This window comes from Rhipicephalus microplus, unplaced genomic scaffold (assembly GCF_043290135.1).
Source record: "Rhipicephalus microplus isolate Deutch F79 unplaced genomic scaffold, USDA_Rmic scaffold_244, whole genome shotgun sequence".
Lineage (NCBI taxonomy): Eukaryota > Metazoa > Arthropoda > Arachnida > Ixodida > Ixodidae > Rhipicephalus > Rhipicephalus microplus.
In genome coordinates this window covers 197,501-210,000 of record NW_027464815.1, presented here as the reverse complement: position 1 = coordinate 210,000, position 12,500 = coordinate 197,501, and the positions used below count along the sequence as shown (strand labels likewise).

General features: G+C 60.8%; 2 non-coding genes across 2 annotated transcripts; both read left to right on the top strand.

Annotated features, from left to right (window-relative positions):
* The first annotated feature begins 7,810 nt into the window (after positions 1-7,810).
* On the top strand, positions 7,811-9,625 carry LOC142792767 (small subunit ribosomal RNA). The gene has a single exon (XR_012891189.1). It is a non-coding gene; the product is annotated as a small subunit ribosomal RNA (ribosomal RNA).
* A 1,719-nt stretch (positions 9,626-11,344) lies between these two features.
* On the top strand, positions 11,345-11,497 carry LOC142792755 (5.8S ribosomal RNA). The gene has a single exon (XR_012891177.1). It is a non-coding gene; the product is annotated as a 5.8S ribosomal RNA (ribosomal RNA).
* Positions 11,498-12,500: the final 1,003 nt, after the last annotated feature.

The following is a 12,500-nucleotide window of genomic DNA, read 5'->3' as shown; positions in this document are numbered from 1 at the left end:
CCACTCACTCGATCGCCATGTCTGTTTGCCACAGTTTTCCCGGTGGTGCCGCACCCGGGCTCGCCCCGGCAGACGCGTTTTTTTTTTCTTTCGCCCCGGCTGACGCAGTTTTCGCGCCGCCCCGGCAGACGCGGTTTTCGCGCCGCCCCGGCAGACGCGGTTTTTTGCGCCGCCCCGGCTGACGCAGTTCGGACTTGGCACTTTTTGGCTGAGCCTGGCTGGCGGCCCACTCACTCGATCGCCATGTCTGTTTGCCACAGTTTTCCCGGTGGTGCCGCACCCGGGCTCGCCCCGGCTGACGCAGTTTTCGCGCCGCCCCGGCTGACGCGGTTTCGTGCCGCCCCGGCAGACGCGGTTTTTTGCGCCGCCCCGGCTGACGCGGTTTTTTGCCGCCCCGGCTGACGCAGTTCGGACTTGGCACTTTTCGGCTGTGCCTGGCTGGCGGCCCACTCACTCGATCGCCATGTCTGTTTGCCACAGTTTTCCCGGTGGTGCCGCACCCGGGCTCGCCCCGGCAGACGCGTTTTTTTTTTTTCTTTCGCCCCGGCTGACGCAGTTTTCGCGCCGCCCCGGCTGACGCGGTTTCGTGCCGCCCCGGCAGACGCGGTTTTTTGCGCCGCCCCGGCTGACGCGGTTTTTGCCGCCCCGGCTGACGCAGTTCGGACTTAGCACTTTTTGGCTGAGCCTGGCTGGTGGCCCACTCACTCGATCGCCATGTCTGTTAGCCACAGTTTTCCCGGTGGTGCCGCACCCGGGCTCGCCCCGGCTGACGCAGTTTTCGCGCCGCCCCGGCTGACGCGGTTTCGTGCCGCCCCGGCAGACGCGGTTTTCGCGCCGCCCCGGCTGACGCGGTTTTTGCCGCCCCGGCTGACGCAGTTCGGACTTAGCACTTTTCGGCTGTGCCTGGCTGGCGGCCCACTCACTCGATCGCCATGTCTGTTTGCCACAGTTTTCCCGGTGGTGCCGCACCCGGGCTCGCCCCGGCTGACGCAGTTTTCGCGCCGCCCCGGCTGACGCGGTTTCGTGCCGCCCCGGCAGACGCGGTTTTCGCGCCGCCCCGGCTGACGCGGTTTCGTGCCGCCCCGGCAGACGCGGTTTTTTGCCGCCCCAGCTGACGCAGTTCGGACTTAGCACTTTTTGGCTGAGCCTTGCTGGCGGCCCACTCACTCGATCGCCATGTCTGTTTGCCACAGTTTTCCCGGTGGTGCCGCACCCGGGCTCGCCCCGGCAGACGCGTTTTTTTTTTCTTTCGCCCCGGCTGACGCAGTTTTCGCGCCGCCCCGGCAGACGCGGTTTTCGCGCCGCCCCGGCAGACGCGGTTTTTTGCGCCGCCCCGGCTGACGCGGTTTTTTGCCGCCCCGGCTGACGCAGTTCGGACTTGGCACTTTTTGGCTGAGCCTGGCTGGCGGCCCACTCACTCGATCGCCATGTCTGTTTGCCACAGTTTTCCCGGTGGTGCCGCACCCGGGCTCGCCCCGGCTGACGCAGTTTTCGCGCCGCCCCGGCTGACGCGGTTTCGTGCCGCCCCGGCAGACGCGGTTTTTTGCGCCGCCCCGGCTGACGCGGTTTTTTGCCGCCCCGGCTGACACGGTTCGGACTTTGCACTTTTCGGCTGTGCCTGGCTGGCGGCCCACTCACTCGATCGCCATGTCTGTTTGCCACAGTTTTCCCGGTGGTGCCGCACCCGGGCTCGCCCCGGCAGACGCGTTTTTTTTTTTTTTCTTTCGCCCCGGCTGACGCAGTTTTCGCGCCGCCCCGGCTGACGCGGTTTCGTGCCGCCCCGGCAGACGCGGTTTTTTGCGCCGCCCCGGCTGACGTGGTTTTTGCCGCCCCGGCTGACGCAGTTCGGACTTTGCACTTTTTGGCTGAGCCTGGCTGGCGGCCCACTCACTCGATCGCCATGTCTGTTTGCCACAGTTTTCCCGGTGGTGCCGCACCCGGGCTCGCCCCGGCAGACGCGTTTTTTTTTTTCCTTCGCCCCGGCAGACGTGGTTCCCCCCCCCCCCTCCGTCTTTCTTTTTGTTTTTTTTTTCGCCGCGGCTGAAGTGGATTTTTCGGTGCCTCGACGCCCCGGTAGTCGCGGTTTTTCCGTTTCCGCACGGCCCCGGCTGACGCTGCTCGGTCACAGTCGCCTTTTGTGGTGATTGCAGACTTCTTGAGCGCGGGTGTTTTTTTTTTTTGTTGTTGTTGTTGTTTTATTACGCATTCGCTCCAGCAGACGCTGTTTAGACTTTTTGTTTCCTCTTTTATCCTGCGACGAGGTGACGAGGTTTATTCGGTGCCCCGCCGCCCCGGCTGAAGTGATTTTTCCTGTCCCGTGCCGCCCCGGCTGACGCGGTTGGGACTTCGCGTTTGTTCGGCCGCCACGGGTTTTGGCGCACTCGCTCGGTTGCTTGTTGTTGCCACTTGTTGCGAACCCAGGTTTCTTGAGCGAGCGCGGGCGTTTTTTCTTCCTTTCTTTCTTTGTTCTATGTGTTAGCGAATCGGCCTTTAATATCACACGAGGACTCACAACCAACAATTTTCAGTTTGAAGTGTAAAAAATCTGCAGGTGTTGACGTAACTGACTTGCCCCGTACCCTTGAGTACATCCATGAAGTTCTCGTAGTACTACTAAATCGCATTATTCCAAGTGGAGAAATTCCCATAAACTTGCAAACCTCTACACGAAAATCGGTGCGCGTGATAAAGTTGAAAATTATCGTCCGATATCAAATGTGCCTTCTATAACACAAATTCTAGGAAAAAAAAAAAAAAAACACTTGTTCGCCGTTTTCTGCGCCGTGACTGGCAGCACTCCGGCGAAGCGAAACGGGGTCGATTCGAGCACGATATCGGCGTCTTTCGACGTGCTCGCCGGCGACCGTCGCACGAGTACGTCGCACGAGCGCGTCTGCCGGGGCGCCGTTTGCGAAGCCGACGCAAAAGTGGGAACCGCCGCTCGGATGATCGCCGCTTTCGGCAGAGTGAGTGTTGGCACTCCGGGGAAGCGAAACAGCGTGAATGCGCCCACGAAATCGGCGTATTTTGAAGTGCCCGCCGGCGACCGTCGCACGAGTACGGTAAACCGCGTCAGCCGGGGCGTAGTTCGGGACGCCGACGAAAAAGTGGGAAGCGCAACTCGGATCTTCGCCGTTTTTGCAGGAGTGAGTGGCGGCCCTCCTGCGAGACCAAGAAGCATCGATTCGTGCACGAATTCGGCGCCTTTCGACGTGATCGCCGGCGACCGTCGCTCGAGTAGGGCAAACCGCGTCTGCCGGGGCGGGCTTCGGGACGCCGATGCGAAAGTGGGAAACGCTGCTCGGATGTTCGCCGTTTTTGGCCGAGTGAGTGCTGGCACACGGGCGAAGCCAAACGGGGCCGATTACGGCACGATATCGGCGTCTTTCGACGTGCCCGCCGGCGACCGTCGCACGAGTACGGTAAACCGCGTCAGCCCGGGCGGAGTTCGGGACGCCGATGCGAAAGTGGAGAACGCCGCTCGGATCTTCGCCGTTTTTGGAGGAGTGAGTGGCGGCACTCCGGAGAAGCCAAGGAGCGCCAATTAGCGCACGATATCGGCGTCTTTCGACGCGCTCGCCGGCGACCGTCGCACGAGTAGGGCAAACCGCGTCTGCCGGGGCGGGGTTTACGACGCCGACGCAAAAGTGGGAACCGCCGCTCGGATGTTGGCCGTTTTTGGCAGAGTGAGTGCTGGCACTCCGGCGACGCGAAAGAGCGCGAATGCGCCCACGAAAGTGGCGTATTTGGACGTGCGTGACGGCGACCGCTGCAGGAGTACGAAAAACCACGTCAGCCGGGGCGAGCGACACACGGCGGTCTGGGTGCTTATCGCTGCTATTATAGGGGCACCCCGGCAGACGCAGAAAAAAAAAAAAAAATTTTCGACCTTCTTTTTTGCTGGTCGAGCTCGGGTAACCCAGGTCGCAATGGGAGCCGCGCACGAAAGCGGCGTCGCGAGACGCGTTCGCGGTCGCTAGTCGCACGAGCTCGGCAACCGCGTCAGCCGGCGCGGAGTTCGGGATGCCGACGGCTAAGTGGGTACCGCTGCTCGGATGTTCGCCGTTTTTGGCCGAGTGAGTGCTGGCACTCCGGTGAAGCCAAGGAGCGCCAATTCGTGCACGATATCGGCGTCTTTCGACGTGCCCGCCGGCCACCGCCGCACGAGTACGGCAAACCGCGTCTGCCGGGGCGGGGTTCGCGACGCGTACGCAATAGTGGGAACCGTCGCTCGGATGTTCGTCGTCTTTGGCCGAGCGAGTGCTGGCACTCCGGCGAAGCGAAACGGGGCCGATTCGGGCACGATATCGGCGTATTTCGACGTGCTCGCCGGCGACCGTCGCACGAGTACGGCAAAGCGCGTCTGCCGGGGCGAGGTTTGCGACGCCGACGAAAAAGTGGGAAGCGCCGCTCGGATCTTCGCCGTTTTTGCAGGAGTGAGTGGCGGCCCTCCTGCGAGACCAAGAAGCATCGACTCGCGCACGATATCGGTGTCTTTCGACGTGCCCGCCGGCCACCGCCGCACGAGTACGGCAAACCGCGTATGCCGGGGCGGGGTTGGCGACGCCGACGCAAAAGTGGGAACCGCCACTAGGATGTTCGCCGTTTTTGGCAGAGTGAGTGCTGGCACTCCGGCGAAGCGAAAGAGCGCGAATGCGCCCACGAAAGTGGCGTGTTTGGACGTGCTTGACGACGACCACCGCAGGAAAACGAAAAACCACGTCAGCCGGGGCGAGCGACCCATGGCGGTCTGGGTGCTTATCGCTGCTATTATAGGGGCACCCCGGCAGACGCAAAAAAAAAAAAAAATTTTTTTTCGACATTCTTTTTTGCTCGTCGACCTCGGGTGACCCAGGTCGCAGTGGGAGCCGCGCACGAAAGCGGCGTCGCGAGACGGCTTCGCGGTCGCTAGTCGCACGAGCTCGGCAACCGCGTCTGCCGGGGCGGAGTTCGGGACGCCGACGGCTAAGTGGGAACCGCCGCTCGGATGTTCGCCGTTTGTGGCCGAGTGAGTGCTGGCACTCCGGCGAAGCCAAACGGGGCCGATTCCGGCACGATATCGGCGTCTTTCTACGTGCTCGCCGGCGACCGTCGCACGAGTACGGCAAAGTGCGTCTGCCGGGGCGGGGTTTGCGACGCGTACGCAATAGTGAGAACCGTCGCTCGGATGTTCGTCGTCTTTCGCCGAGCCAGTGCTGGCAATCCGGCGAAGCCGAACGGAGCCGATTCGGGCACGATATCGGCGTCTTTCCACGTGCTCGCCGGCGACCGTCGCACGAGTACGGTAAACCGCGTCAGCCGGGGCGGAGTTCGGGACGCCGATGCGAAAGTGGGAAGCGCCGCTCGGATCTTCGCCGTTTTTGGAGGAGTCAGTGGCGGCACTCCGGTGAAGCCAAGGTGCGCCAATTCGCGCACGATATCGGCGTCTTTCGACGTGCCCGCCGGCCACCGTCGCACGAGTACGGCAAACCTCGTCTGCCGGGGCGGGGTTTGCGACGCCGACGCAAAAGTGGGAACCGCCGCTCGGATGTTCGCCGTTTTTGGCAGAGTGAGTGCTGGCACTCCGGCGAAGCGAAAGAGCGCGAATGCGCCCACGAAAGTGGCGTGTTTGGACGTGCTTGACGACGACCACCGCAGGAAAACGAAAAACCACGTCAGCCGGGGCGAGCGACCCATGGCGGTCTGGGTGCTTATCGCTGCTATTATAGGGGCACCCCGGCAGACGCAAAAAAAAAAAAAAATTTTTTTTCGACATTCTTTTTTGCTCGTCGACCTCGGGTGACCCAGGTCGCAGTGGGAGCCGCGCACGAAAGCGGCGTCGCGAGACGGCTTCGCGGTCGCTAGTCGCACGAGCTCGGCAACCGCGTCTGCCGGGGCGGAGTTCGGGACGCCGACGGCTAAGTGGGAACCGCCGCTCGGATGTTCGCCGTTTGTGGCCGAGTGAGTGCTGGCACTCCGGCGAAGCCAAACGGGGCCGATTCCGGCACGATATCGGCGTCTTTCTACGTGCTCGCCGGCGACCGTCGCACGAGTACGGCAAAGTGCGTCTGCCGGGGCGGGGTTTGCGACGCGTACGCAATAGTGAGAACCGTCGCTCGGATGTTCGTCGTCTTTCGCCGAGCCAGTGCTGGCACTCCGGCGAAGCCGAACGGAGCCGATTCGGGCACGATATCGGCGTCTTTCCACGTGCTCGCCGGCGACCGTCGCACGAGTACGGTAAACCGCGTCAGCCGGGGCGGAGTTCGGGACGCCGATGCGAAAGTGGGAAGCGCCGCTCGGATCTTCGCCGTTTTTGGAGGAGTCAGTGGCGGCACTCCGGTGAAGCCAAGGTGCGCCAATTCGCGCACGATATCGGCGTCTTTCGACGTGCCCGCCGGCCACCGTCGCACGAGTACGGCAAACCTCGTCTGCCGGGGCGGGGTTTGCGACGCCGACGCAAAAGTGGGAACCGCCGCTCGGATGTTCGCCGTTTTTGGCAGAGTGAGTGCTGGCACTCCGGCGAAGCGAAAGAGCGTGAATGCGCCCACGAAAGTAGCGTATTTGGACGTGCTTGACGGCGACCGCCGCAGGAGTACGAAAAACCACGTCAGCCGGGGCGAGCGACCCACGGCGGTCTGGGTGCTTATCGCTGCTATTATAGGGGCACCCCGGCAGACGCAGAAAGAAAAAAAAAAATGGGGACATGGCGTGCGTCACCGTGCGGCTTCGCAGCGTTGCCGAAGTCGCCGAGCCCTTCGACTGAGCCGAACGGCGGACAGGGAACGTTGGTCGGCCGTTCTAACCTGTCGGTGCCACGCCGAGACGTCGTTAAGGAAAACCGCGTCGTGGGCCTCTACGACGCCGTCGAGTCGTTGTACGTTTGGTGTCCAGCGTGTCGGCGGCGAGTAGCGGACACGTCGTTCACGACTTCGGTCTTTCGCAGTCGACGCGAACTTGCGGAGAGTCGTGGTGCCTCACGTTTTCGGCAGAAACCGCGGCGGAATTTTCCCGTGCGTGCGCGCACGACCTCGGTGCTGTGCCGTCAGCGTAGTGTTGCACAAACTCGTGGCCTACCCAAGGTGCGGTACGTTTGCGGCCGTATCCTCGGTGGGAATTTCGTGAGTAGGGTCGCAAATTCTACGACCTCGGCGGGTTTGAGAGCGACGTAGACTTGTGGCACGCTCAACATGCCACACGTTTCGGGGCACACCCGCGGTGAAATTTTCTCGAGTACGCTCGTATTAGGGCCCAAGGAGGTCTGGGTACTTATCGCTGCTATTATGTGGGGGTTCTCGTGAGCGGCGTACGCGAAAGCGACCGGGTGTCTGATATGCGGCGGGCTTCGGCCTCGTCAAGCGTGTCCTCGGGTCTGCTCCAGGGGAATCCACGGCAGTCGTCTGCAGCCTCATCCGCTTGATGCGTTAGGGGCTGGTTGTCGGACGGTGCCGTTTTACCACGATATCGAGGTGTGTTCCGTGTCGTCCTCGGGCGATTCAGATGCGAAAGCGCCGAAGACGCGGGCGTGACCCGTCGTCTGGCGGCTTTGCAGTCTCGGCTCCGTTGCTAGTTCCGGCCGGTCCACCGACAGTGCAGCGGGCTTGGGCAACCCGCACGGCGCGACCGAGTCGATGCAACGAAAAAGAGCGAGCATGAACGTGCTTCTTGCCGCACGGCTCCCACTCGTCTTTCGGGAAGGTTGTGCCGTAGCGAGCTCGAACGCCGTCATCTCGGAGTGCAAAATAAGCGTGTTGGGGCGCCTGAAGGTGGCCTCCGCCGCACACAGACTGCGTCCGGCCCGCCGAGGGCGAGGACGGACGCGCAGTCGAACGATTACCTGGTTGATCCTGCCAGTAATCATATGCTTGTCTCAAAGATTAAGCCATGCATGTCTAAGTACATGCCGAAATAAGGCGAAACCGCGAATGGCTCATTAAATCAGTTATGGTTCCTTAGATCGTTTCTTCCTACTTGGATAACTGTGGCAATTCTAGAGCTAATACATGCAGTGAGCCTGGAGCCCTTTGGGTAACGGGTGCTTTTATTAGACCAAGATCGATCGGGTTTCGGCCCGTATTGTGTGGTGACTCTGGATAACTTTGTGCTGATCGCATGGCCACGAGCCGGCGACGTTTCTTTCAAGTGTCTGCCTTATCAACTTTCGATGGTAGGTTACTTGCTTACCATGGTTGTTACGGGTAACGGAGAATCAGGGTTCGATTCCGGAGAGGGAGCCTGAGAAACGGCTACCACATCCAAGGAAGGCAGCAGGCGCGCAAATTACCCACTCCCGGCACGGGGAGGTAGTGACGAAAAATAACAATACGGGACTCTTTTGAGGCCCCGTAATTGAAATGAGTACACTCTAAATCCTTTAACGAGGATCAATTGGAGGGCAAGTCTGGTGCCAGCAGCCGCGGTAATTCCAGCTCCAATAGCGTATACTAAAGCTGCTGCGGTTAAAAAGCTCGTAGTTGGATCTCAGTTCCAGACGAGTAGTGCATCTACCCGATGCGACGGCTCGGACTGAACATCATGCCGGTTCTTTCTTGGTGCACTTCATTGTGTGCCTCGAGATGGCCGGTGCTTTTACTTTGAAAAAATTAGAGTGCTCAACGCAGGCGAGTCGCCTGAATAAACTTGCATGGAATAATAGAACAAGACCTCGTTTCTGTTCTGTTGGTTTTTGGAATACGAGGTAATGATTAAGAGGGACGGACGGGGGCATTCGTATTGCGGCGCTAGAGGTGAAATTCTTGGACCGTCGCAAGACGAACTACTGCGAAAGCATTTGCCAAGAATGTTTTCATTGATCAAGAACGAAAGTCAGAGGTTCGAAGGCGATCAGATACCGCCCTAGTTCTGACCATAAACGATGCCAACCAGCGATCCGCCTGAGTTACTCAAATGACTCGGCGGGCAGCTTCCGGGAAACCAAAGTATTTGGGTTCCGGGGGAAGTATGGTTGCAAAGCTGAAACTTAAAGGAATTGACGGAAGGGCACCACCAGGAGTGGAGCCTGCGGCTTAATTTGACTCAACACGGGAAAACTTACCCGGCCCGGACACTGGGAGGATTGACAGATTGAGAGCTCTTTCTTGATTCGGTGGATGGTGGTGCATGGCCGTTCTTAGTTGGTGGAGCGATTTGTCTGGTTAATTCCGATAACGAACGAGACTCTAGCCTATTAAATAGGTGCGGGGTTCCCAGCACCTTACAACCTTCTTAGAGGGACAAGCGGCTCCTAGCCGCACGAAACAGAGCAATAACAGGTCTGTGATGCCCTTAGATGTCCGGGGCCGCACGCGCGCTACACTGAAGGAAGCAGCGTGTCTTTATCCCTGTCTGAAAAGACTGGGTAACCCGTGGAACTTCTTTCGTGATTGGGATAGGGGCTTGCAATTGTTCCCCTTGAACGAGGAATTCCCAGTAAGCGCGAGTCATAAGCTCGCGTTGATTACGTCCCTGCCCTTTGTACACACCGCCCGTCGCTACTACCGATTGAATGATTTAGTGAGGTCTTCGGACCGATGTCCGGCGCGGCCTTTCGGTTGCGCCGGTCTGTTGGAAAGATGACCAAACTTGATCATTTAGAGGAAGTAAAAGTCGTAACAAGGTTTCCGTAGGTGAACCTGCGGAAGGATCATTAACGGATTGTGAAGGGTGAGCGCCTCAGCTGCGTCTGCGCCCGACACTTTCTGCCGCTGACCCCGTTTGGACGCGGGGTCGGCTTTTCCCCACGGGGCTGCCTGAATGTGGAGCGGCACCCCGTGACAAATTGTTGCGCCCAGCGGACGCCAACACCGCGACCTTGGACGGTCGGCCAGGTGGCGGACGCGGGTACAAACGGCGCAACGCACTCATAGGTCGGCTTTCGACCCGCCACTGCACCGTGGCTCGAAGCGCTCGAAATGCGCGACCCGACCGCTGCGGGACCGCCTAGTACTGTAAACAGGAGCGGCGGAGCGCGAACGGCGAGTCGTGGTTACGTCGGTAGAAGGCGAGGCTGCGCGTTCCCGAAACGCCAGCCGAGTGCCCTCCCGACCGTTCGAGCGTGCAAGAACGAGACCCGACAATCGCGCGGCGACTGCCAAGTACGAGAGGAACGGCACAAGCGTCGGCGGTCGGTCAAGGAACTGGCGATGTGACGGGTCCGCTGTGCACCAGTGCATACCGTCCCGCCGTCCGCGGCAAGCGCCTCCGCGTCCTCGGGTGACGGAGGCTGCCGGTCGGTTCTTGCAGGCGAGGGATCTCGCTGGCACCGGTTCGCGTTGACGCGCGGCCGGTCATGGCACGGCGATGCGACGGCCGAGGTGCGCAGTACTCGATGGAGGAACCGCACGCTCCGATGACCGTCCCGCCCTCCGCGGCGTATGCGTACCGACCGTAATGGTTGCAGCAGCGCCGGCCGGCTTTTGAATTCGCCACACGAAACACGGTGCGAGATCGCGGTTAGGGGAGCGTCGACGTTGCCAGGCGTTTTGCTTGCTGCCGAGGGAAAGGCGGCACGGCCACGTCGCGCTCGTCGCGATTAGCGGGTCTGCGCGCTTTGGGAAGGTGCCGCAACGACTTGCCGAAAGAGGAAGCACGGAAGAACGAGGGACTTGGACGTCCCGACAATTGAACGCACTTGCGGCCAGGCCCTTGCTGGCTTCGTTCTTCCGCCTCGAGTAGGCTCGTACGCGGCTCCGGCGCCGAAAGTGGTCCTTGGCACCGACTTCGGTGGACGTGGGAAGTGCCGCGCAAGTACGGCGCGCCTGGCTCCACCTGTTGGCTAAAGTAGGCAGCCGGATCGGCATTTTGGTGTGCGGTGGCAAACCGTGGATGCGAAAAAAGCTTGTGCGATTTCGTGGAACAAAAAGCGGGGGTCCCCCTTTTTATGCGGAGGAGACCGCCCCGCCCGCCGTGGTGAACCGCGACGCCACGGTAAAAACGGGAGAGGCTTGTCGATGGGACCGTGCATCCCGCGCTCCACGGAGGCCGGGAGGCGGCCGCCCGAGGAAATGTGTAGCCGTCGAGGCCCGCATCTGCGTGCACTCTTATCCAAATGGGTGTACCGCAGGCATTTTCTGGTTAGGCGGGCCAATGAGAGCGAGCACACAACGATACCTACGGGTCCGGCTTGGAGAACCGGCTTCGACGCCTCCCGAGTATTTATAGAGGGGTGGACCACGAAAGCACTCGCAAGTAGCGGAAGCGAAACGCCGTCCGAAACACACCGTTTGCTCGATTTGCGGCAGCCGAAAAAGGCGCGGCAGAGTTTTGGAGTCCAAGCGTGCGCTGAAAAGCGCCCTTCTTGGCCACTGTTTGGCCGAGTGCCAGAAACGTTTGGTTTTGACTGTACGGAATTGAACAAACACTTTTTCACGACTCTAAGCGGTGGATCACTCGGTTCTCGGGTCGATGAAGAACGCAGCCAGCTGCGAGACTTGGTGTGAATTGCAGGACACACTGAGCACTGATTCTTTGAACGCACATTGCGGCCTTGGGTCTTCCCTTGGCTTCGTCTGTCTGAGGGTCGGATCACATATCAAGAGAGCCTTCGGCGCACAAGGGAACGTGAGCCGTCGACTCGTTTTGACCGCGTCGGCAACACGGACAGCACGCTGAACACCTCACAGCGAGCGCCAACAGCGGCCACTCAAGGGCGAGACGGTGGCGACCGTCGTGCCAGAGCCCAACCGAAACGGGGGCGACCGACTGCATTGAGGATGTGGCACCTCGTTGAGACCGCCGCAGGACTTCGAGTCGGAAGGAAGCCTGCAGGGAAAGTGCGGTCGAGGTTGCGTACTCCTCTCTGCGACCGGGCGCGCAAGAGCTGCGAGAGCCACGGACGCGCAACTTTAACGCACGGTAAACACGAGGAGCGAAAGCCGGCCAGCAAAGCTTCTCCAGCCGTGCGCAAAGTGCGCGAGATCGCAGCCTTGCGTTGCGCTTGTTGCCCTCGAAGTAAGCAGGGTGTCCCGTAGACCGGGCGCTCGAACACGCTGCGGGGCCGTGCCTCCTCCAGGCTTTGCCGCGCGAACAGGGAACGTTCGCGCGCAAAGCGCAGGGAGGTGAGGAGGCTGCGCCCGACGTTTGCGGTTCGCTGCGTACGCGGTTGATGCGGAGAGCACGGCGCGACGACTTGCCGCGAAGCGGAAAAAGTCTCCCGCACGAGTTGGCGAAACGTTGGCGAAGCTTAAGGCGTTCTCGTCGTAGTCCGCCGTCGGTCTAAGTGCTTCGCAGTTCCCGTCCCGTTCAAAAAACTGGGCCACTCCAGTTGGGGCGGGGGCGACGCTACACGAGACGATGCCTCTCGCCAGGCTGCGTGGCTGCCCTTGCGGCGGCGGCGACTGGCCTCGGCGGTGTTTGGGCTTTCGACACGGTCGTTTATCACGCAACTGCTCGGACGACGCACGCGCGCAGCGGAATGCCGCTTGCCAGCCTTGTGAAGATGTGACCCTGTACAGGGTTGCGGGCGCACTTGGTAGGGCGTCGTACTCGGTTCGCGATGGGTTTACGAACGTGTCCCGTCACTTCCA